The sequence below is a fragment of the Hyla sarda genome, chromosome 7 (assembly GCF_029499605.1).
Source record: "Hyla sarda isolate aHylSar1 chromosome 7, aHylSar1.hap1, whole genome shotgun sequence".
NCBI lineage: Eukaryota > Metazoa > Chordata > Amphibia > Anura > Hylidae > Hyla > Hyla sarda.
This window is the reverse complement of record NC_079195.1, coordinates 27,038,264-27,064,353: the sequence shown is the minus strand read 5'-3', so window position 1 is coordinate 27,064,353 and position 26,090 is coordinate 27,038,264. Positions and strand designations below refer to the sequence as shown.

General features: G+C 45.3%; 1 protein-coding gene across 1 annotated transcript in view; it reads left to right on the top strand.

Annotated features, from left to right (window-relative positions):
• The first annotated feature begins 2,199 nt into the window (after positions 1-2,199).
• Positions 2,200-26,090, top strand: part of LOC130283382 (alpha-2-macroglobulin-like protein 1) — a 454,342-nt gene continuing 430,451 nt past the window's right edge. Inside the window, exon 1 of the mRNA XM_056532791.1 lies at positions 2,200-2,325. The gene's annotated coding sequence lies outside the window, so the exon portion shown is untranslated. The remainder of the gene's footprint in view (positions 2,326-26,090) is intronic.

The following is a 26,090-nucleotide window of genomic DNA, read 5'->3' as shown; positions in this document are numbered from 1 at the left end:
AACTGACAAAAAGGGGAGGGTGAAAGGTAAAACTATGCATCATTCTATATGCTGATTGGTCATTTGAGCATGGCGTAGCATAAGTCATTTATGTTGCAAGCCCTCTAGCTTGAGTTTTCTCCATCTCTCCACAAAGCCCAATGTTTAGACTTCTTGTATCCATAATCTCCATCTCAAGGTTCTAGCCTTAATTACGGGCAAAGAGCGGCTGAAATGTTTTGAATTAAGGAAAGCAAAGTTCTTCTGCACTATTTAGCAATAGCATATAGGATTTAGCAAAGGCATGTGAGTATAGATATAGCGATCAATATATCAGAATATTATAGACCCAACAGTAGGAGGTGATTAGTTTGTGATGGGAGGGGGCGTGTCCCTCCCTTGTGGTGGTGGGAGGTGATTGGTCGTCTGCTCATGTAGCCTTGTCCATGAGTCATCTCTTGTCCATGACTCATGGACAAGCTGATGCTGCTACAGGACTGGTTAGTGTCCCAGTAGGTATAAGGACCCCTAGTGGTGGGATTTTTAGGGGCCATTTTCTTTATTAAATATTAAAAAAAAATTACAATCATATTATCAAAGGTCTTTAATTTTCATCAGTAACAACATATAAAAAGTTGTTGGATCTGACATTGCCTATTTAAGACAGATATGTTTATTTAGCATTTAGTCTATTTAAGCAGATTTAGATCCTTACAACCTAATGTAATGATTGTGCTTTATCATGGGAACTGTATCGCTGTCTCAGAAAAAAGGCACTATCTTGAGTCTGCACAATTCACTTGTTTGTTAAGATGTATACTTGTCCTATCTTATTAATGCTTGTCAATTCCAGGCATGCATACCACAGGTCTCCTTCTGTTCTATTTATTTTTCTCTTTATTGTATTCTCTTTGAAAAATTGTAAACATTTTTTTTAAATAAACAGTTATATATAAAAAGTTCCATAAAAACAAATACAATATCAATAAAAACACAGATCACTGCACAAAAAAGGAGCCCCCATGTGTCCCTGTATAATGAAAAATAAGAGTTATGAAATCAGAAGAGGACAATTGTATGTATACTAATCTTCGTACAAAAAGTTATAATTTTTTAGAAGAAGTAAAATAAACAAAACCTAAAAAAATTAGTTATCCTTGTAATCGTATGGACCTATAGAATACAGTTAATATGGCATTTTTACTGAAAAGTGCACTGCATAGAAAGGGAAGCCCCCCAAATAAGCAAGATGACGTTTGTTTTACCTTAGATTTTGTAGTAAAATAAGTGATGTCATTACAAAGTACAATTGGTGGCGCAAAAAGAAGCCCTCATATTTTTCCATTCTCAGACCCATATAAGGGCTTTTTTATTTTTTTATTTTTTGCATGACCAATTGTACTTTGTAATGACACTTTTTAAATCTTCCCATAAAATATACAATGAAAGGGAAAAAAATAAGATTTGTGGTGGTAAAATGCAACTTTAGTTTTTTTTTGTGTGTGTGTTTTTACACAGTGTGCTGTATGGTAAAATATGTTCTCTTTACACTGTGCTTCAATACGATTAAAACAATACCTATGTTGACATGCTTTTTTGTTATTGTTCCACTAGAAAAAAATATTTCAATAAAAATTCATGGAACAAAATAAGTCAAACTTTAAAGAATTGCCCTATTTAGACCCTCTATAACTTTATTTTTTCCATACACATTGATTGAGGGCTTTGTAGTTTCTACTTTTGTGTATATGTGACTTTTTGATCATTTTTAATTTCTTTTTTTTTCTGGGATGTGATGTGGCAATAACTGTTGGTATTTTTTATGTTTACACTGTTCACTTAATGGGATCATTAAAATGAAAATGTGCCAAATGTCCACCTGTTTTTTCCAGTTGGATTTCAGCACCTTTTTCGTTCTCATGAACATTGCCCTAAACTTTATTTGGCCCTTCTGAGTCCCAACTTCTTCATATCCCATTTTAACAGTGCACTGTCCTCTATTGTGTTACTACTTTACATTGTTTAGAATAATGTGCATTTTTGTTGTTGATTCCTCTACATGGTAAATAAACAAAAGAGATTAGGGCCCTAATGTTAACCCAATCTGAGAACATACTATTAATAGCCACTCTGTGTTTTCTATCACTATTACCCAAGTGATATATATTTCTTCTATTTTAGCTGGTAGTGAAGGGTCAGGATGGGGCCCCACTCCGGAATATTAAGGTTTCTCTGGGCGTAACATTTGGTAGCAGGAAGATCAATGTAGATCGAAAAACTAATGAAACGGGGCGAGCACGCTTCATTCTGGACACATCACAATGGATCGGGCAAGTCAAAATATCGGTAAGAGACCCTGATGTCTTCATCGTTTTTTTTTCTTTATCCATTAGCCATATATAACAATCAAATCACGACTATGTCTGTATGGTCTGCTCTAGCTCAGACATTAAATTAATAAAAAGAACATAGAGAAAAGAAACAACATTTCCCTGAAATGTTCAAACTCCATAAAAAGGGGTACTCGCCTATGCGCTATCCCCTTTTTTTTGGAAAACATGGGTTGCATATATGTAGGCCTGGCTGGAAGTAGCAGAAGCAAGCTTGATTGACTGGTGGTAGTTGTAGCCAGCAGACAACAGGCTGTAGTGGACTTGTGGTTGTTGTAGTAGCCAGCTGACAGAACAGCAGGCAGAGGTGGACTAGTAATAGTCATAGTACACAGTGGACAGCAGGCAGTAGTAGATTGGTGGTAAATGTAGTAGTCAGCAGACAGCAGTAGACTGGTGTTAATTGTAGTAGCCAGCGGACAGCAGGCAGTGGTGGAATGGGGGGAAGTTGTAGCCAGTGGACAGCAGGCAGTGGTGGACTTGGAGAAGTTGTAGCCAGTGGACAGCAGGGGAGGTGGTACTACTATCTATGGTATCACTTTTTTTTCTCCTCGGTGATTGCTATTCAGGGCTCCCGGCGGGGAATTTAAAAGTTAAAGTAAAAATACATTGTACATCGCAGGGGAACCGAGCATGCCGTCCGCTCCCTGTTTAATAATTTCTGATCACATCGGGTCTCAGAAGTGAGACCCGATGCGGTCAATCCATCAGCCAATGAACTACAACCCCCATACTGGAACAGAGTCTGTTCCATGATGGGGGTAGTAGTACAAACACTAATGTTGCCTTCCCAGCCATCGGCAGACTCCCGCAGCCGGGGAACTACTAATCCCATCATGGAAACAAGTCTGTTCCATGATGGGTGTAGTAGTAGTCCTGGCTGCATAAGTCTGTAGTCAGAGGTGTTAAAACGGCCACAAAATAATGGTACATGACAGATGTTATAAGGTCTTAAAGGATGAATATACCCTTTATTTTGCAAGACATTATTCAGCCGTTAGCACCTGTTATTTCATCCGCTATTATACAAAATGTAGATTCTTGGGTGTATAAGAAATTATAAAGCCACCAAAAAAGAAAAAAAAATGTTAATGTTAATTTCTAAACAGGGATCAATTTATGTGGGCGGGCAGGGACCTAAAAATGTAGCCGACAATAATAAAAATGTAGAAAGGGGCCATTTAAATGTAAAAATAAATTATATAATAATATAAATATTTTTTATAATTAATTAAAACATTTTTTTTATTAGTTATGTATTTTAATATTGTGCTTCATAAAGTGTGTGTATGTGTGTTTTCACTTTTTTTCCTCTATTCTTTACATTTTTTAGTTAGTACTACTACTCACAGCATGGAACAGACTGTTCCATGATGGGAGCTGTAGTACCTGTACTAATAGAGAGAGCGCTCTGGGTGTCACTCCTGATACCCGATGCGATTGTCCTTTCTATTGCAGAGATGGAGTGGCTTTCTCCTGCGCTCGCATCTCTGCATTATACTCCGGCCGGCCAGTGATGTGAACAGAATTCACATCACTTATTCATATTTCCCGCAGAGAGCTGTGATTGGCCAGATGGTTCCAGCCACTTACAGCTCTCTGCGGGAATTATGAATAATAGGTATATATACGGCATATACTCATTCTACACAGTGTACATCCCTTTGCTAATGATTCATGTCAGGGTGGAATACTGGATCTAAAAACTTCTACATCAAGTTCTCTAACATGAAGATGCTGTTGCTACTGCTCCTGCTATTTGCAGGGGTAATGCTGGCAGAGGGAGGGGAGTATTGAGTGGAGAGACAACCCCTGTTCGGCAGGTATTTGGTGCTTGAAAGCTGTGGCATGCTGGTTACATAGCTTTACCCTATAAAAATCCAATTTACCCTTCTCAGGAAGTTAAAACATTTTTTTAATTCAATTTGGCTTCATACTGAGGGTTTAAGGCCATGTTCACTCATCCAGAATTTCCAGGTGGAGATTCAGGAGCAGCAGAGTCTCGTTGATTTTAAGGAGAGTCTGCTGCACTGTGCGCACGGCTGGAATTTCCGTGTTCTGAGACCGCACAAAGAACTAACCTGTTCATTATTTTGTGCGGACACCTCACGGAATGCATAGCCGTCTATGAGATGGCACACCCCATATAGTCCTAGTGCCGTCATATTATGCAGGCGCCTGAACTCTCCGGAATGTTTGCACAGAGATTTTCCGTGTGGACATTCCAGAAGTGTGAACATAGCCTCAGTGTGGCTATCCATTACTCATCTCTTTCCTTCAAGCACATAATATGCTTGTCACTGCACAAGCAAGAAAGCATACACCTTGCCATCGTTGTCAGCTTTGCCAAGGCCCGGACTTGTTCTTCCTTCATACCATACTGCTAAGGTTGTTCCTCTCAATGTTTTCATCATCATCCCTGTCACCTTGTGTAGGTTTCTTGTCCCCTATCCCTTCGACAAATTTAATCTTCAAATCCTCCTCCTCAGGTCCCACTTCTTCATCCTCCTTATTCAACTTCTCCTCGAGAAGAACATTTATACTGCTGCCAGCCAAATGTAACCCTTCTACCATCCCTCCTTGCTCAGTCATCACCTAGAACGTTTCCTCCAGAAGGAAAATCAGTGGCATAACATCACTAATTCCACTGTTGTCCTTGCTGACAAATCGTGTTGCCTCTTTGAAAGGCCCGAGCATGTGACAGGTGTTTCTGATTAAATGCCAATGCCTTAGCTGAAAGTCACACTGACCCCAAAAACTGTCTGTTTACTGCTTTAGGTAGTCTGTCACTACTTTGCACTGCTGGTATAGGTGGTCTAACATGTGTAATGTTGAGTTCCACCTTGTTGGAATGTTGCAAATGAGATGGTGTGGAGGAAGACTATTTTGGCACTGTTGGTCTAGGAGGGTATATTAAAAAGCATAAGAAAGGCTAAACCTAATGCAAATTTTTCTGCACATAGCCAGTACATCACTGAGACTGATAAAATAACCTAGACACAGCGCAGCCACAATGTTTGTGTTATTGGTGACTGTGATGTCCCAGTACAGGATGATGTGGCCCCGTACTCTCCTCCTGCCCTGTCGGGCAAAGTCCCTGCATGTCCCCAGGGCTCCCTTGCAGCATACCCCCATTATGTAAATAGGTTTGCCTCATTTAATGTTTATATCACATGATTGTTACCCAGAGGGCTCCAGTGACCAGGTGACCCCCCCAAGTGACCTATGGTATCCTTGCACAGCCCCCCTATATAACAATGAGAGGGTCTGCAATCGCTCTCTTCTCTTCTGCTGTATGCTGAGGTCCAGTGAATTCAAGGGTTCCAGTGTCTGTGTCCAGAGCATTGGAGGCCTCAAGCCTAAAGTCCTGCAGCCACAAGTCTGTTATCAGTAAGTCAAGTCATCTTATTGTCAGTCACCATCTCTGTCAAGTCAAGTCCATCTGTAGTCACCGTGGCCTGCACTAAAGTCAGTCTAACTACTGCAAGTCCCAGCAAGCCTGCGAGGTCCCCCTGTGTCACTAGTCACCTCCCTGGGATATTTTGCTGTACTGCAAAGACTGTATCACCTGTCTTGCCTCAGTAAAACTGCCGTTATCCTTAATCTGGCGTTGCTGTCTTCATTGCCCCTGACTAACCCAGGATCAGCGGTATTACCTTCGGGTGGTTAAGGCTAAACCACGCCCTGGCGTCATGACAAGAAGGGGTTAATACCATCTGCCCCTTGGGCCATAACGTCTGCCCTGCACCTAACACCCCGACTCCACAGTGACCACATTTCCTATCCTAAGATTTTGAGTAGAGAGCAGGTGTGAAGTTCCTTCTGCAGAAAGAGCTGCAATGCCTCCACTGTGGGGCTTTTCTCGTTTAGGTTTACCAGATGTAATACTTTATTGAAAGGCTTTGCATCAATTAAAGGAGGATGGAAAGCTACGCTCATCCCTGTGGGGGAATGCAAGATGTCCGTGGAGGAGGACCTAGATGAGGGGGAGAAGGAGGATAGGCGGCAGGTGTAAAAAGTTAAAACAGATCGGTGCAACCATAGAGGTGTCACTACTTATTCCTGGTCTCGTTACGGTTAAGACTCATTCTGCAAGATGTTGATCCAGTTGGCTGTAAAAGACATGTGTTTGCCCTGGCCATAGCTAATACTCCAAGTATCTCCTGTGGCATGCACTGTGCTGCACACTGACAACTGCATGGAGAGGCCCACTCTCTCACATGATTGTGCAAAGCAGGGATTTTTTTTTTTTGCAAAATAATGGCAACTAGATTGGGCACACCCCACTTTGGCTGGCATACCCCATAAGGTGACTTAAGGCCGTGGAGTCAACAAATTGGTTCAAGAGGGCTTGCACCACCAACAACCAGGTGTGAATTACGCCTACTACAACAGGCTGACTGGGTGAATACTATTGCCTGTATGCCTCCTCTTCCTCCTCACCTGGTCCCAATGTCCTGTTCAAGACTACATCTGCATAATCAATCCTTATTGTCCCACCACTCCTCTCAGCATGAACTTCCAATATCTGATCATGGGCTCTTTGCTCCACCTTAGCATATCCACCATGATGCCTTAGAGTATCCTCACCACCCCTACCACCACCAGTCCCACTATTGCTATGCTTGGCCACAGCTTCCACCTCCACTACCTCTGCAACATGCTCCAAAGGCTGACGGTCCTCACACAACTCCTTCTCATGGCTAATGCTTCCCTTCTGCTTAGCACTCAGGGGAGGAAGCAAAGACAGAGATGATTAACAGAGCATCTGGCATGGATATTTCCACCACATCATGAAACTGTAGATAATGAGGAATCCACTGACACCTGGCTTAATGTCATATGGACAGACTCTTCTAAGAACAAGAATAAGTCAACCAGTTCACAAAAGCTGTACTATCCTCCAAAACCACACGACCCCTGGAAAACAGGGGCAACCTTTTTTTTCCTGCTGCTGCTCCTATTACTACCATCAGGCACTGGGCTGCTGCTACCTGTACTGGGCCTAGAAAAATGGATGGTGCCCACAGTGCTGGTACGGTCACCTACATTCTTACTGGCTGAGGACATGGCAGGGGCGCTCTTTCCTTTACCCCTACCTCTGCCAACCATACCTTTTAAGAGACTTTTTAAAATACATTTTGAAATTCATTTTAATAAATGTAATTGAATTTTTAATAAATTCAAAAATATTTGGAGTTTATTATTAGTTTTAGGGCGATTGGGCACTCACCAAGTAGCCAAGTGACAGAGAAACTGACAGTCAACTTTCACTTGGTACATTTTTAATGCAAATTGATGTTAAAGGAGTACTCCAGCGCTGAAAAACGTATCCCCTATCCTAAGGATAGGGAATACGTTTCAGATCGCGGAGGGACCAACCAATGGGGCACCCCATGATCTCCTGTAAGGGGCCCCTGCAGCTCAAGGGAAGGGGGCGTGTTGACCACCGCACAAAATGGCGGCCAACATGCCCCTCATTACAACTCTATGGCAAAGCTGGAGAGCTGCCTTTGGCAATCTCCGGCTCTGCCATAGCGCTGTATTGAGGGAGCGTGTCACCCACCCCTTTGTGTGGTGGTCGACACCCGCTATCTGGCCAGCGAGCCAAGGCCCTGCACAGGAGATCGTGGGGGGGGGGGCCCAACGGTCAGACCCCTCACGGTCTGAAAATTATCCCCTATCCTTCGGATAGGGGATACGTTTTTCACCACTGGAATACCCCTTTAAACACAGGTGGAAATACAATATGTTTAATTAAACCCAGAAGGGGGCGTGGCTTGGCGCTTGCCAGAGATGGCTGCTTAGACTAAGAGCTCCATGCTTAAGTGACCGCTAAAGCGATTTGTGGACTCTCCACAGCGATATTCTGCCTAGCAAACTGATCCCTATCTACAGCTATGTCCTCCAGGAACAAAAAGAGAGGAAAATCTGGCGTTAAACTCTGCAAACTTACGGACTTTTATCTCCCGGTGGACCCGCTAGACTCTCAAGACAGCGCCGGCCCTTCACCGGCGGCCTCTGAGTCCTCTACCTCCCGCCACAGCATGGATAAGCACTTACCAACTACGCACTCGGACCGCAGAAGCTCATCGATGCCTCCATCCTCACCGCCAGAGGCCCTTGCGTCTCCCTCCGGGAGACCTCTGCCGGGAGCGGGAGGTTCTCATAGGAGCGCGGACAGGGCTGTTTCCTCAGCCCCTACGTCTCCCCTGTCTGGAAGCCCAGCGAAACAACACCAGTACATCCATGATACAGAGGAGGACGAAGATACTCCAAGGGTGTTTCTTTCCTATGTACCTCGTGTGGCGGACTGTTTGGCAAGCCACCCCACTAGTGATGGTCCTATTACGGAGTTAACTCTAAAAAAACATGCTGGTGGCTTTAAAGCAATCAATCCATTTAGATGTTGCCTTTATGCTCCAACCTGTAAAAACAGACCTCATTGTGGTGAAGCAGAGAGTTTGTCATGCTGAAACAAAAATGGGTGAATACGCTGCCTCCCACAATGCATTAATTGATGCACACTATAAGCTGGAGTCAGAGGTTGCTGCCATGAGGGCCAAGATGGCGGACTTGGAGGACAGGTCCCGCAGGAACAACGCTAAGTTTAGAGGGATACCGGAATCTGTTCCTCCCTCCGCTCTAAAGCGGTTCATACAGGACTTCATTAAAAAGTTGCTACCTAACTGTACTCCGCTTGATCTCACCATTGATAGGGCACACAGAGTGCCAAAACCAAATCATCTAGCAGACGAAGTCCCTAGGGATGTATTGGCTAGACTGCACTATTTCCACCTCAAAGATGAGCTTATGGCCTCCTCAAGGAAAGCTCCCCCACTGTCTGGGGACTTTGTAAATATAACTCTCTTCACCGATCTTTCAGCGGCTACCCTGCAGCAAAGGCGATAGTTTTTTCCTATAACCTCAGTCCTGAGAAGAAATAAGATCCTGTATCGTTGGGGATTCCCTGTCAATCTCTTAGTTCAGAAGGATAATGTATTGCATGTTATTAAGACTGTCGAAGAAGGTCATCAGCTGCTAGCTAAAAGGCAACTACCTGGAGATAGCAGCGCACCTCCATCTCGTTCTCCACCGACTAGAGTGGACTCGGCATGGTATACAGTGGGATCGGTGAGATGAGTCCACACCAGCGGTTCAAGCATGGACTGGTCTGACTGGCTATGTTGGCACAAGTGGACTATGCTCCCTGAAAAGTTGTCTGCAGAGACAATGCTCTGCAGGATCTTCCACACTGTCACTATGTGTTGGCTCTTTTTCTCTTTCTTTCTTGTTGTCTTGTTTTGTTGTGTTTTCTGTTACTCTTTTATAGGTGGATCATTTTCCTTCAAGCACTTCCTGAGGCACTGCAGTACTTTCTTCCTTGCTGTATGTTGGGCATTGTTTAATACATTACCATGGTACTGAAACTTGTTTCTCTTAATGTCAAGGGGTTTAATAGCCCCTACAAGAGGGCTATGCTATGGTCTGAAATGAAACAGCTATCTACTGTTGTATTATGTATTCTGGAGACGCATCTCCTGCATGGAGATGCCCATAGAATTAAGCATTCTAACTATGCTAATATTTTTCATTCTCATGCTTCCTCCAAAACTAGAGGTGTGTTTAGCTTTCAAGAACACTATAGCTTTTACTTTGAAAACTTGTATCAAGGACCCTCAGGGTAGATATGTTATCGTGGTAGGGACCCTTAATAATATACAGTACACTATTGTATCAGTTTATGCTCCCAATAGAGGTCAGGGACGCTTTCTAAATAAAATTCTTAAAAAGGTGGAGAGGCACCGGGAGGGCAGGTTATTATTATGTGGAGACTTCAACACTGTGGTGGATGGTGAATGGGATTGCACGGCCGGTTCTCACTCAGGCTCCTCTGATTTTCTAAAAATTCTACATGGTGCTGATTTGTTCGACGTCTGGAGAGCCCAACATAGTGGCGAGAGGGACTATACTTTCTTCTCGTCAGCTCATAATAGCTATTCTAGACTGGATTTCTTCCTTTTGGATAGATCATTATTAATGGATACCCTTTCCTCCAATATTGGTCAGATCAAGTGGTCAGATCATGCACCGGTGATGATCACTGTCAGAGAAAGTACAAACATTCCTCTAACGTACCTTTGGCGTACGAACCAATTTATGCTGCACCATCCCGTCCATTCACGAGTGTTGGAGTCTGATTTACGTGAGTACTTTGCTATTCACGCCTCCACTTCCACCTCTATGGTTAATGTCTGGAATGCTCATAAGGTGTTCATCCGGGGCACATGTATCAGGCTGGCTCAAAATTGAAAATTGCCAGAATGGCTGAAATTAATAAGCTACTTCAGGATATACAAGATATAGTATCCTTGAATAAATTTTGCCAAACCTCAGCACATAAAAATTGATTGAATTACGGGCCGCCCTTAGAGAGAGGTTGTTTATTGATCATGAGCAACAGCTTAGAATGGTCAAAGCTAATTACTATACTTACTCGAACAAAGCAGGCAAACTTCTAGCTTCTGCACTTAAGCGAAAACAAGCCAAGTCTAAAATCCCTTTCCTATGGAATGTGGATAAGTCGGGCAAGTTGACACACCCGAAGGAAATAGCGAAACGATTTAAAGCCTATTATGAGTCTTTATATAATCTGAAAGAGGATAGAGCTACCCCTTAGCCGACGTTAGAAAACATAAACAACTTTCTTCAGTAAAGCTCCCTTCCTTGCAACCTGAACACCTCTCCGTCATAAACTCCCTTGCCACTATTGAGGAAGTCACCCGCACCATGAAGTTCCTTCCAACGGGGAAATCACCGCGTCCAGACAGACTGACTAACGAATACTTTAAAGTCTTTTCTCCCATTCTGGTAACCCCCATGCAAAGCTTCTTCCAACACACTATAGATCTAGGTCTCCTGCCCAAAGAAAATCAAAAGGCGTTAACTGTCACCCTAACCAAACCCGGAAAAGACCCCGACACCCCACAACATTTTCACCCCATATCCCTTTTAAACTGTGATATTAAGATCTACACCAAATTACTAGCGACTAGATTATCTCAGGTCCTACCATACCTTATTAAAGAAGACCAGACTGGTTTTGTAAAAAATCGTCAGTCATCGGACAATTCACAAAGAGCCCTCAACCTCATATACTACATTAATCAACACAACTTACACGCCTTGTTGGTTGCCTTAGACACTAATAAAGGTGTTTGCCTCCTTCATTGGACATACGCTTTTAGGGTACTTGACACAATGGGATTTGATGGCCCAATAGTTTCAGCGATCAGAGCTCTATATACACACCCTACTGCTAATGTTTTTACAAATGGGACACTATCAGACTCCTTCCGCCTGACCAATGGGACCCGTCAATGGTGCCCTTTGTCACCTCTTTTATTTGTTCTTTCTCTGGAACCATTGGCCCAGGCGGTACAGTCAGCCACAGATATTCAGGGCATACACATAGAGAGCCACAACCATGTTATATCGCTTTACGCCGATGACATACTTCTAACTTTATCTCATCCAGATAGTTCTCTCCCAGCAGTGTTATCTCTATTACATAGATTTGGAGAAATATCCTATTATGAATTGAATCACCTAAAATCACAAGTATTACCCCTTCACCTCCCCTCTGCCTCCCTTGCCTCCCTCAAATCACGCTTCCAATTGGATTGTCAGCCTAGTGGTATTAAATACTTGGGCATTTATGCTTACCCCCTGGCTACATACCCTTTACTCTACAAACTATCTCCCTTTTCTCCAATCTTTGCAGGCAGAACTTACTACAAAGGGCAAAGTAGAAATTTCCTTGTGAGGCAGAGTAGCGGCTTTCAAAATGTCCACCCTGCCCAAACTGTTATGCCTGTTCCGCATCTTAGCTATTTCTGTCCCTCTCTCCTTTGTCTCTTGGGTTAGGTCATTGATCTCCTCTTACATATGGGAAGGATCTAAGCCCCGAATTAAACACTCAATAGTCACCAAACATAAAGGAGTGGGCAGTCTTGGGATTCCCGATAAACGCAGATACTATTTGGCCACATTAGTTTCTCATCTACGTCCCTTATGGGATAATAACATAGCAGTCCCTTGGGTTGCGATATAATGTTTTTACGCACAAGGAGTCACTCCCAAGGCCCTATTGTTTATGTATGCATGGGACATTACGCCTCTACCTACATTATCTCCCCTGTCCCTTTCTGGACTTAAATGCTGGGAACTATGCCACTCCATGAGTATTGCTACCTCTTCAACAAGTAAATTATAAGCCCCATTATCGGTGCTACAACCAGCTATACCCAGACCTAGACTTGTCCCCATGGCTACAGTGTAACATTGTCACGATTAATTAATTATATGATGGGAACACCCTTACCCCATACTCACCCCTGCAACACAGTTAATTATCACCTCCCACCGAGACTGCTCTTCTCCTATCTTAGGATCAAACACTTTGTACAAAGCTGAAACCCTCCACTATTGAACACATCTTTAGTCCGATTCTTTTCTCTTAGGAGTACAGGTTTAAAACCAATATACTCTGAACTGGATTTACACTGTGAACTCACACTCACACCCATGATGAAAGCCTGGGAACTGGACCTCAATGTTGTCCTTTCCCCCGCAGACTGGGCGTCTGCGTGTAAATATATATCTAAATCCCTTCAAAATATGTCGCAAATAGAGGCTGCCATGAAAACCCATCTCAGATGGTACTACACACCTACACGGCTACACCACATGTACCCCACATGTCCTAATGTGTGTTGGAGGGGCTGCACTCAAAAGGGTACTTTATCACATATTTTATGGGATTGCCCGAATATCTTAACCTACTGGAAGGGTGGGGAAACCTTGCTTAACCCCTTAAGGACCGAGCCCTTTTTCACCTTAAGGACCGGAGCGTTTTTTGCAATTCTGACCACTGTCACTTTAAACATTAATAACTCTGGAATGCTTTTAGTTATCATTCTGATTCCGAGATTCTTTTTCCGTGACATATTCTACTTTAACTTAGTGGTAAAATGTTATGGTAACTTGCATCCTTTCTTGGTGAAAAATCACCAAATTTGATGAAAAAAATGAAAATTTTGCATTTTTCTAACTTTGAAGCTCTCTGCTTGTAAGGAAAATGGATATTCAAAATATATATTTTTTGGGTTCACATATACAATATGTCTACTTTATGTTTGCATCATAAAATTTATGAGTTTTTACTTTTGGAAGACACCAGAGGGCTTCAAAGTTCAGCAGCAATTTTGACATTTTTCACAAAATTTTCAAACTCGCTATTTTTCATGGACCAGTTCACGTTTGAAGTGGATTTGAAGGGCCTTCATATTAGAAATGCCCCATAAAAGACCCCATTATAAAAACTACACCCCCAAAGTATTCAAAATGACATTCAGTAAGTGTATTAACCCTTTAGGTGTTTCACAGGAATAGCAGCAAAGTGAAGGAGAAAATTCAAAATCTTCATTTTTTACACTCGCATTTTCTTGTAGACCCAATTTTTGAATTTTTGAAAGGGGTAAAAAGGAGAAAATTTTTACTTGTATTTGAAACCCAATTTCTCTCGAGTAAGCACATACCTCATATGTCTATGTTAATTGTTCAGCGGGCGCAGTAGAGGGCTCAGAAGGGAAGGAGCGTCAAATGGTTTTTGGGGGGCATGTCACCTTTAGGAAGCCCCTATGGTGCCAGAACAGCAAAAAAACACACATGGCATACCATTTTGGAAATTAGACTCCTCAGGGAACGTAACAAGGGGTAAAGTGAACCTTAATACCCCACAGGTGTTTCACGACTTTAGCATATGTAAAAAAAAATTATATTTTTTTTACCTAAAATGCTTGGTTTCCCAAAAATTTTACATTTTTAAAAAGTGTAATAGCAGAAAATACCCCCCAAAATTTGAAACCCAATTTCTCCCGATTCAGAAAACACCCCATATAGGGGTGAAAATTGCTCTGCTGGCGCACTACAGGTCTCAGAAGAGAAGGAGTCACATTTGGCTTTTTGAAAGCAAATTTTGCTCTGGGGGCATGTCGCATTTAGGAAGCCCCTATGGTGCCAGAACAGCAAAAAAAAAACACATGGCATACCATTTTGGAAACTAGACCCCTCGGGGAACGTAACAAGGGGTAATGTGAACCTTAATACCCTACAGGTGTTTCAGGACTTTTGCATATGTGAACATTTTTTATTTTTTTTTACCTAAAATGCTTGGTTTCCCAAAATTTTTACATTTTTAAAAAGGGTAATAGCAGAAAACACCCCCCAAAATTTGAAGCCCAATTTCTCCCGATTCAGAAAACACCCCATATGGGGGTGAAAAGTGCTCTGCTGGCGCACTACAGGTCTCAGAAGAGAAGGAGTCACGTTTGGCTTTTTGAAAGCAAATTTTGCTCTGGGGGCATGCCGCATTTAGGAAGCCCCTATGGTGCCAGGACAGCAAAAAAAAAAAACACATGGCATACCATTTTGGAAACTAGACCCCTCGGGGAACGTAACAAGGGGTTAAGTGAACCTTTATACCCCACAGGTGTTTTATGACTTTTGTATATGTAAAAAAAAAATTTTTTTTTTACCTAAAATGCTTGTTTTCCCAAAAATTTTACATTTTTAAAAAGGGTAATAGCAAAAGATACCCCACAAAATTTGAAGCCCAATTTCTCCCGAGTACGGCGATACCCCATATGTGGCCCTAAACTGTTGCCTTGAAATACGACAGGGCTCCAAAGTGAGAGTGCCATGCGCATTTGAGGCCTAAATTAGGGATTGCATAGGGGTGGACATAGGGGTATTCTACGCCAGTGATTCCCAAACAGGGGGCCTCCAGCTGTTGTAAAACTCCCAGCATGCCTAGACAGTCAGTGGCTATCTGGCAATACTGGGAGTAGTTGTTTTGCAACAGCTGGAGGCTCTGTTCTGGAAACAGTGGCGTACCAGACATTTTTCATTTTTATTGGGGAGGGGAGGGGGGCTGTGTAGGGGTATGTGTATATGTAGTGTTTTTTTACTTTTTATTTTATTTTGTGGTAGTGTAGTGTAGTGTTTTTAGGGTACAGTCGCACGGGCGGGGGTTCACAGTAGTTTCTCGCTGGCAGTTTGAGCTGCGGCAGAAAATTTGACGCAGCTCAAACTTGCAGCCGGATACTTACTGTAATCCTCCGCCCATGTGAGTGTACCCTGTACGTTCACATTGGGGGGGGAACATCCAGCTGTTGCAAAACTACAACTCCCAGCATGGACGGTCTATCAGTGCATGCTGGGAGTTGTAGTTTTGCAACAGCTGGAGACACACAGGTTGTGAAACACCGAGTTTGGTAACAAACTCAGTGTTTTGCAACCAGTGTGCCTTCAGCTGTTGCAAAAGCTACAACCCCCAGCATGTACGGACAGCGGAAGGGCATGCTGGGTCTTGTAGTTATGCAACAGCCGGAGGCATACTACATTGGCTGGGGATGCTGGGGATTGTAGTTATGCAACAGCTGGAGACACACTGGTTTACTACTTAACTCAGTGTGCCTTCAGCTGTTGCAAAACTACAACTCTCAGCAGTCACCGACAGCCAACGGGCATGCTGGGAGTTGTAGTTATGCAACCACCAGATGCACCACTACAACTCCCAGCATGCACTTTAGCTGATTGTGCAAGCTGGGAGTTGTAGTTACACAACAGCTGAAGGTACACTTTTACATAGAAAGAATGTGCCTTCAGCTGTTGCAAAACTACAAGTCCCAGCATGCCCATAAGGGCATGCTGGGAGTTGTGGTGGTCTGCCTCCTGCTGTTGCATAACTACAGCTCCCAGCATGCCCTTGTTGCATGCTGGGAGCTGTTGCTAAGCAACAGCAGGAGGCTGTCACTCACCCCCAACGATCCAGCAGCACAGGTCAGTACCTCGTCGTCTCCGCCGCCGCCGCTGCTCCTGGGGCCCCGATCCCAACAGGGACGCCGGGGATCGGGGTCCCCAGCACCGGGGGTCGTCTTCCCGCACCCGCTCACGTCCTCCGGAAGAGGGGCGGAGCGGGTTGCGCGAGTGACACCCACAGCAGGCGCCCTGATTGGTCGGCCGGTAATCCGGCCGACGAATCAGGGCGATCGTGAGGTGGCACCAGTGCCACCTCACCCCTGCTGGCAATGGCTGTTCGGGGCCGTCTCTGACGGCCCCGATCAGCCAGTAATTCCGGGTCATCGGGTCACTGGAGACCCGATTGACCCGGAATCTGCCGCAGATCGCTGGACTGAATTGTCCAGCGATCTGCGGCAATCGCCGACATGGGGGGACATAATGACCCCCCTGGGCTATATGCCGGGATGCCTGCTGAACGATTTCAGCAGGCATCCGGCTCCGGCTCCCCTCCGGCTAGCGGTGGGGGCCGGAAATGCTCAGGGCGTATCCATACGCCCTCGGTCCTTAAGGACTTGGAAACGGGGGCGTATGGATACGCCCTATGTCCTTAAGGGGTTAAAGCAGTCACCAAATCTCGTGTAACCTTGTCCCCGAGTCTAGCACTACTATTAATAGGCCTAGAGCGGTTCCCTCCCACTGTTAAATACCTGATTTGTGAAATCTTAGTTTTCGCTAAATTAGTTATTACTAGATATTGGAAATCCCCTACCATTCCTTCACTAAATGAACTATGTGCAACTATGACATATAGTTACATAGTCAGTATGGTTGAAAAAAGACATACGTCCATCAAGTCCAACCAGGGAATTGAAGGGAAGGGTGTAAGGGGATAAGGGAAAGGGATGTAGTTTTATAATTCTGCATAAGCATTAATGTTATTTTGTTCCAGGAATGTATCTAACCCTGTTTTAACCCCTTAAGGACACATGACGTACTGGAACGTCATGTGTCCACTCCCGATCTATAACGCGGGGCCACGGCGTGGCCCCGCGTCATAGCGGTTCGGGCCCAGCCTCTAACAACGGCCGGGACCCGTGGCTAATAGCGCGCGGCATTGATCGCTGTGCCGCGCGCTATTAACCCTTTAGACGCGGCGTTCAAAGTTGAACGCCGCGTCTAAAGTGAAACCGAAAGCATGCCGGCTAGCTCAGTGGGCTGTTCGGGATAGCCGCGGTGAAATCGCGGCATCCCGAACAGCTGACAGGACAGCGGGAGGGCCCCTACCTGCCTCCTCGCTGTCCGATCGCCGAATGACTGCTCAGTGCCTGAGATCCAGGCATGAGCAGTCATGCGGCAGAATCATCGATCACTGGTTTCTTATGAGAAACCAGTGATCAATGTAAAAGATCAGTGTGTGCAGTGTTATAGGTCCCTATGGGACCTATAACACTGCAAAAAAAAAGTGCAAAAAAAAAGTGAATAAACATCATTTAACCCCTTCCCTATTAAAAGTTTGAATCACCCCCCTTTTCCCATAAAAGAAAAAACACAGTGTAAATAAAAATAAAAATAAACATAAATGGTATCGCCGCGTGCGGAAATGTCCGAATTATAAAAATATATCGTTAATTAAACCGCACGGTCAATGGCGTGCGCGCAAAAAAATTCCAAAGTCCAAAATAGTGCATTTTTGGTCACTTTCTATATCATGAAAAAATGAATAAAAAGCGATCAATAAGTCCTATCAATGCAAAAATGATACCGTTAAAAACTTCAGATCACGGCGCAAAAAATGAGCCCTCATACCGCCCCATACACGGAAAAATAAAAAAGTTATAGGGGTCAGAAGATGACAATTTTAAACGTATACATTTTTCTGCATGAAGTTATGATTTTTTCCAGAAGTGCGACAAATTCAAACCTGTATAAGTAGGGTATCATTTTAATCGTATGGACCTACAGAATACATATGAGGTGTCATTTTTACCGAAAAATGTACTACATAGAAACGGAAGCCCCCAAAAGTTACAAAATGGCGTTTTTTTTTTCAATTTTGTCTCACAATTATTTTTTTTCCCGTTTCACCGTAGATTTTTGGGCACAATGACTGACGTCATTACAAAGTAGAATTGGTGGTGCAAAAAATAAGCCATCATATGGATTTTTAGGTGCAAAATTGAAAGAGTTATGATTTTTTAAAGGCAAGGAGCAAAAAACGAAAATGCAAAAACGGAAAAACCCCCGGTCCTTAAGGGGTTAAAGCTGTTAATTGTTCCTGCTGTGACCAGTTCCTGAGGTAGACCGTTCCATAAATTCACAGTCCTCACAGTAAAGAAGGCGTGTCGCCCCTTTAGACTAAACCTTTTCTTCTCCAGACGGAGGGAGTGCCCCCTCGTCCTTTGGGGGGGGTTTAACCTGGAACAGTTTTTCTCCATATTTTTTGTATGGGCCATTTATATACTTATATACGTTTATCATATCCCCCCTTAAACTTCTCTTCTCAAGACTAAACAATTGTAACTCCTTTAATCGCTCCTCATAGCTAAGATGTTCCATGCCCCGTATTAGTTTAGTTGCTTGTCTCTGCACCCTTTCCAACTCCGCAGTGTCCCTTTTATGAACAGGCGACCAAAACTGAACAGCATATTCCAGGTGAGGCCGTACCAATTAACTATGCATACGTCCTTGAATTTCGGCAATTCAGGGATATTTGGTGTTGGTGGAAAACGTACTGGGATGGAATACGCTCCATAATCTCAATGCCTATTTACTCAGTAATATGACTACATGGAGGCTCCAACCAGCCAATCACATAGGCTCACTTTAACCTTTCTCTAGCCTTTTCTTCCTTTTCTCTTTGTTCCCTCCCCCTTCCTCTTCCTCCCTCTTATCTTTTCTCCTTGCCACAGACTACACGCTGGTTCAAGGTTTACTATGCTCAATTATTGTATATACTCACTGTAACTCGCACTGTGACCTACTGTATGGAATTTTGCTTGCTTCATAATCCGTCTTTGTTCTTCAATGTTGTAAGTTGTTTTTCTGGTTGAAAACGAAATGTTAATTTTTCCTTGTTTAGCTACAATTTGTTCTGATCCACAGGACAGCACGTGCACTCTCAGCTAACCGGGCAACAATGTTATTTGTTTATGTACAATCACGTCTCTTTTTGTCCTTGATGATTGCGCTCCTACTGATAGGACATTTATTTTATAAGTTTATGTTGTACATGTAAAGAGAAAATACGGATACTTGCTATGATTGTATATGATTGTGTTTTGTTGTATCCTTAAATAAAATACTTTGAAACGGAATTAAACCCAGAAAATACAACCACCTGGGCCTAAAAAGGGGTATTCCATGTTTACTTTCAACTTTTTCAGCTTCTATTTATGTTAAACTACCAATAAATACCCCTAACTTGGCCCTAGATGCCTATTTCTCCACACTTTTAATGCATGTTTATGTTAAAATACAGGTCAGCCTACTGCTTTGCCCAAGTTGCTAGATATTGCAATGTGATAGCTTTTAGGGTCTCATTATGCAGTGCTGAGATTTGTAAAATAGTAACATAGTTCATAAGGTTGAATAAAGACCAGAGTCCATCAAGTTCAACTTACATCCTTAATGAGTTCCTACTTAGTTGATCCAGAGGAAGGAAAAAAATCATACTCATACTAGAGGTAAAAATTCCTTCCCGACTCAAAATATGGCATCAGAATAAATCACTGGATCAACGTTCTGTCCCTATAAATCTAGTATACATAACCAGCAATGTTATTACTCTCCAAAAATGCATCCAGGCCCCTTTTGAACTCTTTTACAGAGTTTACCATGACTACCTCCTCCGGGAGAGAATTCCACAGTATCACTGCTCTTACAGTAAAGAACCCCCATCTGTGCTGGTGTAGAAACCTTCTTTCCTCTGCACGTAGAGGATGCCCCCTTGTAATAGATACAGTCCTGGGTATAAATAGATCATGGGAGAGATCTCTGTACGGTTCCCTGATATATTTATTCATAGTTATTAGGTCTCCCCTAAGCCTTCTTTTTTCTAAACTAAATAACCCCAATTCTGATAATCTTTCTGCGAACTGTAGTCCTCCCATTCCCCGTATTACTCTGGTTACACGTCTTCGAACCCTCTCCAGCTCCACTATATCTTTCTTGTACACTGGTGCCCAGTACTGTACACAATTTTCTATGTGTGGTCTGACTAGTGATTTGTACAGCTGTAAAATTATCTCCTTGTCGTGGGCATCTATGCCCCTATTGATGCACCCCATGATTTTATTTGCCTTGGCAGCAGCTGCCCGACACTGGTCACTACAGTTAAATTTACTATTAACTAAGACTCCTAAGTCCTTTTCCATGTCAGTCGTCCTAAGTGTTCTCCCATTTAATACATAATCCCAGCCCGGATTTTTCCACCCCATGTGCATAACCTTACATTTATCAGTGTCGAACCTCATCTGCCACTTCTCAGCCAAAACCTCCAACCTATCCAGATCCATTTGTAACAGTGCAATGTCCTCTATTGTGTTATCTACTATACACAGTGCGCTGTCCTCTGTAGTGTTTACCACATTACAGAGTTTAGTATCATCAGCAAAGATTGTTACTTTATTATTCAACCCCTCTACAAGGTCATTAAAAAATATATTAAATAGAACAGGACCCAAGACTGACCCCTGTGGTACCCCACTAGTAACAGTCACCCAATCAGAATAAGTACCATTAATAACCACCCTCTGTTTCCTATCACTGAGGCAGTTACTTACCCACTTACACACATTCTCCCCCAGCCCAATCTTTCGCATTTTATGTATCAATATTTTATGTGGCACCATATCAAATGCTTTAGAAATATCCAGATATACGTCATCCAGGGATTCCCCTTGACCCAGTCTGGAGCTCACCTCCTCGTAAAAGCTGATCAGGTTAGTTTGACAGGACCGATCTCTCATAAAGCCATACTGATATGGAGTCATACATTTATTTTTTATCAACATATTCCAAAATAGCATCTCTTAGAAAACCCTCAACAATTTACATACAATGGAGGATAAACTAACAGGTCTGTCATTTCCGGAGACAACTTTTGACCCCTTTTTAAATATTGGCAACACATTTGCTATGCGCCAGTCCTGGGGAACCTTCCCTGTCACAAGAGTCCATGAATATTAAAAATAGGGGTCTGTCTATTACATTAATTAATCCCTTTAGAACACGGGGGTGAATGCCATCTGGATACTTAGCATGTTCGCATCGCCGGGCGAACATATGTGAAGTTCGATCCGCCCCCTATACTTTAACATTGCGGTAAACTTTGACCCTGTGTGTCAGAGTCAGCAGACACATTACAGCCAATCAGCAGCAGTCCCTCCCTTCCAGACCCTCCTACCTCCTGCACGGACGCCATTTTACCTTCATTTGGCATGCTGCAGGCTTAGAAAGTGGAGGGACAGAAGCTGCTCCTGCTGTAATAGGGAAAGCGATAGCTAGGTTGCTGCTAGGTGGTGTATTCACGGTCCACTCTACTCCTAAAGAACTAGTCTAACATCTGCTTTAAGGACAGCACCCCAAAAATCCCTTTTTAGGGCTCAAATATCAGTCCGTGTGTCTTGCAACAGCTGGAGGCACCCTGGTTGGGAGGGAACCACTGGTTAAAAGGAGTACTCCGGTGTAAAACATAAGTTCCTTCAAGCAACTAACTACAGTATTAAAAGGGCTATAAGTTCAGTCCGTGTGTCTTGCAACAGCTGGAGGTACCCTGGTTGGGAGGGAACTGCTGGTTAAAAGGGGTACTCCGGTGTAAAACTTAATTTCCTTCAAACAACTAACTACAGTATAAAAAGGGCTATAAGTTCAGTCCGTGTGTCTTGCAACTGCTGGAGGCACCCTGTTTGGGGACCTCTGCTTAAAAGGGGAACTCCTCTGGCAACCTTTATTGCTCATTGTCACACTAGTGCAAATCACATTAGGTGTGACAGTTGTTCAAGTTGTTAAAAAATAAATAAATACCTTTTTGGCTGTGAAATAAAACCAGTCAGTTCACGTCACAGTTGTGAGTTTTTTTTGCCTGCAGGGCTAATTGTGTCACCCTAGTGCAAATCACATTTGGTGTGACAGTTGTTAAAAAAAAAACCTTTTTTGGCTGTGAAATAAAACCAGTCAGTTCATGTCACAGTTCTGTCCATTTTAGCAACTGTGCATATTAGATGTATGGTAAGGGTAGCATGGTGGCTCAGAGGTTAGCACTGCTGACTTTCAGCACTGGGGCCTTGGGTTCAAATTAGTGCTGGGTGTCACGATTCGGCTTACAGGTTGTGAATCCACTGTGTCAGCGAGGGATTGGCGTGGACCGTGCCGGTGGACCGGTTCTAAGTGGCTACTGGTGTTCACCAGAGCCCGCCGCAAAGCGGGATGGTCTTGCTGCGGCGGTAGCAACTAGGTCGTATCCACTAGCAACGGCTCAACCTCGCTGACTGCTGAGAAGGCGTGGGACAGAAGGACTAGGCAGAGGCAAGGTCAGACGTAGCAGAAGGTCGGGGCAGGCGGCAAGGTTCGTAGTCAATATGGATAGCAGGAGATCAGGTAACACAGGCTTGGACAACACTAAATGCTTTCACTGGCACAAGGCAACAAGATCCGGCAAGGGAGTGCAGGGGAAGTGATGTGATATAGCCAGGGAGCAGGTGGAAGCTAATTAAGCTAATTGGGCCAGGCACCAATCATTGGTGCACTGGCCCTTTAAGTCTCAGAAAGCTGGCGCGCGCGCGCGCCCTAGAGAGAGGAGCTGCGTGCGCCAGCACATGACAGCCGGGGACCGGGACGGGTAAGTGACTTGGGATGTGATTCGCGAGCGGGCTCGTCCCGCTATGCGAATCGCATCCCCGCCGGCAATGTCAGTGCAGCGCTCCCGGTCAGCGGGTCTGACCTGGGCGCTGCAGGGAGAGAGACGCCGTGAGCGCTCCGGGGAGGAGCAGGGACCCGGAGCGCTCGGCGTAACAGTACCCCCCCCCTTAGGTCTCCCCCTTTCTTTGTCCGGCAACTGCTGCACATGGGACGAGGACACCGGGAGTGATAGTAGGGTTTCCTCAAAGGCAGGCAGTACAGCAGGAGTGGGAATGGGGAGGGAGGGCAGAGGGTGAAGCTTGGCACGGGGCAGGGTGTCACCAGGACGGGGGCCATGAGGAGGCAAGGCACAGTCCAGATAAGCCTTGGGGGGACCAGGTGTAGGAGGAGGCACTGAGGCTTGCCTGACGGGACTGGGAGGGAGAGGCATTTCTTGTGGCAAGCAGAGTCACAGTTCTTGATCTCCCCGGTGGTCCAGTCAAGGGTGGGAGAATGAAGCTGGAGCCATGGCAGACCGAGGAGGACCTCAGAGGTGCAGTTGGGAAGGACGAAAAATTCAATCATTTCGTGATGGGGTCCAATGCACATTAAGAGGGTTTTTGTGCGGTAGCGCACGGTGCAATCCAATCTAACTCCGTTGACCGCGGAAATGTAGAGCGGCTTGACGAGACGGGTCACCGGGATGCAGAATTTATTCACCAAAGAATCCAGAATAAAATTCCCAGAGGCACCAGAGTCCAAGCAGGCAACGGCTGAGAGGGAGGAGTTGGCAGAAGGAGAAATCCGCACGGGCACCGTGAGACGTGGAGAAGCAGACTTCGTACCAAGAGACGCCACACCCACGTGAGCTGGGTGCGTGCGTTTCCTAGACGTGGAGGACGAATAGGGCAATCCACCAAGAAATGCTCGGTACTGGCAAAGTACAGACAAAGATTTTCTTCCCTACGGCGATTCCTCTCTTCCTGGGTCAGGCGAGACCGATCCACTTGCATGGCCACCTCGGCGGGAGGCCCAGGCGTAGATTGCAAAGGATACTGTGGGAGAGGTGCCCAGAGATCTAAGTCTTTCTCCTGGCGGAGCTCCTGATGTCTCTCAGAAAAACGCATGTCAATGCGGGTGGCCAAATGGATAAGTTCTTGCAGGTTGGCAGGAATCTCTCGTGCGGCCAGCACATCCTTGATGTTACTGGATAGGCCTTTTTTAAAGGTCGTGCAGAGAGCCTCGTTATTCCAAGATAATTCGGAAGCGAGAGTACAAAATTGGATGGCGTACTCGCCTACTGAAGAATTACCTTGGACCAGGTTCAGCAGGGCAGTCTCGGCAGAAGAAGCTCGGGCTGGTTCCTCGAAGACACTACGGACTTCAGCGAAGAAGGACTGGACTGTGGCTGGATCATTGCGGTCCCAGAGCGATGTGGCCCAAGACAAGGCCTTTCCTGAAAGAAGGCTCACTATGAACGCCACCTTACACCGTTCTGTAGGAAACAGGTCCGACAACATCTCCATATGCAGGGAACATTGAGACAAAAATCCACGGCAGAGTCTAGAGTCCCCATCAAATTTGTCTGGCAGGGACAAGTGGAGGCTAGGAGCGGCTACTCGCTGCGGAGGAGGTGCAGGAGCTGGCGGAGGAGATGGTTGCTGCTGTAGCAGAGGCAGAAGTTGCTGTAACGTGGCGGTCAACTGCGACAGCTGCTGTCCTTGTTGGGCAATTTGCTGCGATTGCTGAGCGACCACCGTGGTAAGGTCAGCGAGACTTGGCAGCGGCACCTCAGCGGGATCCATGGCCGGATCTACTGTCACGATTCGGCTTACAGGTTGTGGATCCACTGTGTCAGCGAGGGATTGGCGTGGACCGTGCCGGTGGACCGGTTCTAAGTGGCTACTGGTGTTCACCAGAGCCCGCCGCAAAGCGGGATGGTCTTGCTGCGGCGGTAGCAACCAGGTCGTATCCACTAGCAACGGCTCAACCTCGCTGACTGCTGAGAAGGCGTGGGACAGAAGAACTAGGCAGAGGCAAGGTCAGACGTAGCAGAAGGTCGGGGCAGACGGCAAGGTTCGTAGTCAATATGGATAGCAGGAGATCAGGTAACACAGGCTTGGACAACACTAAACGCTTTCACTGGCACAAGGCAACAAGATCCGGCAAGGGAGTGCAGGGGAAGTGATGTGATATAGCCAGGGAGCAGGTGGAAGCTAATTAAGCTAATTGGGCCAGGCACCAATCATTGGTGCACTGGCCCTTTAAGTCTCAGAGAGCTGGCGCGCGCGCGCCCTAGAGAGCGGAGCCGCGCGCGCCAGCACATGACAGCCGGGGACCGGGACGGGTAAGGGACTTGGGATGTGATTCGCGAGCGGGCGCGTCCCGCTATGCGAATCGCATCCCCGCCGGCAATGTCAGTGCAGCGCTCCCGGTCAGCGGGTCTGACCGGGGCGCTGCAGGGAGAGAGACGCCGTGAGCGCTCCGGGGAGGAGCAGGGACCCGGAGCGTTCGGCGTAACACTGGGCGATATACCGGTATGAACCAGATACCGGTTTTTTTTTCTCCCATGGTATGGATTTTTGCCCATACCGCTATACCGGTCGGGCCCCTCCCCCACCCTCCGGATGAATTGTAGAGCCCAGCGCGGCTAATCCATTTACTGTGTCCCCGCGAGCACAATCAATACCCACCACTAGCGGGGTCCCTGTGCCCAATAGCGGTGTCAAATGTGCCCCCCCATGAGCGCTACCATCACTGTTAGCAGGGTCCCGGTGCCCACTAGCGGTGTCAAATGTGCCCCCCGCGAGCGCTACCATCACCGCTAGCGGGGTCCCTGTGCCCACTAGCGGTGTCACAAGAATTCCGAGCGCGGCTCTGTTCCCCGTCCCTGTCAGCTCTTAGGGTACGGGAACAGATTTAAAAGCCTTGCGCGCAGCTAACGCAGCACAGGGACCCCGCTAGCGGTGATGCTAGCGATCGCGCTCGCAGGTGGCACATTTGACACCGCTAGTGGGC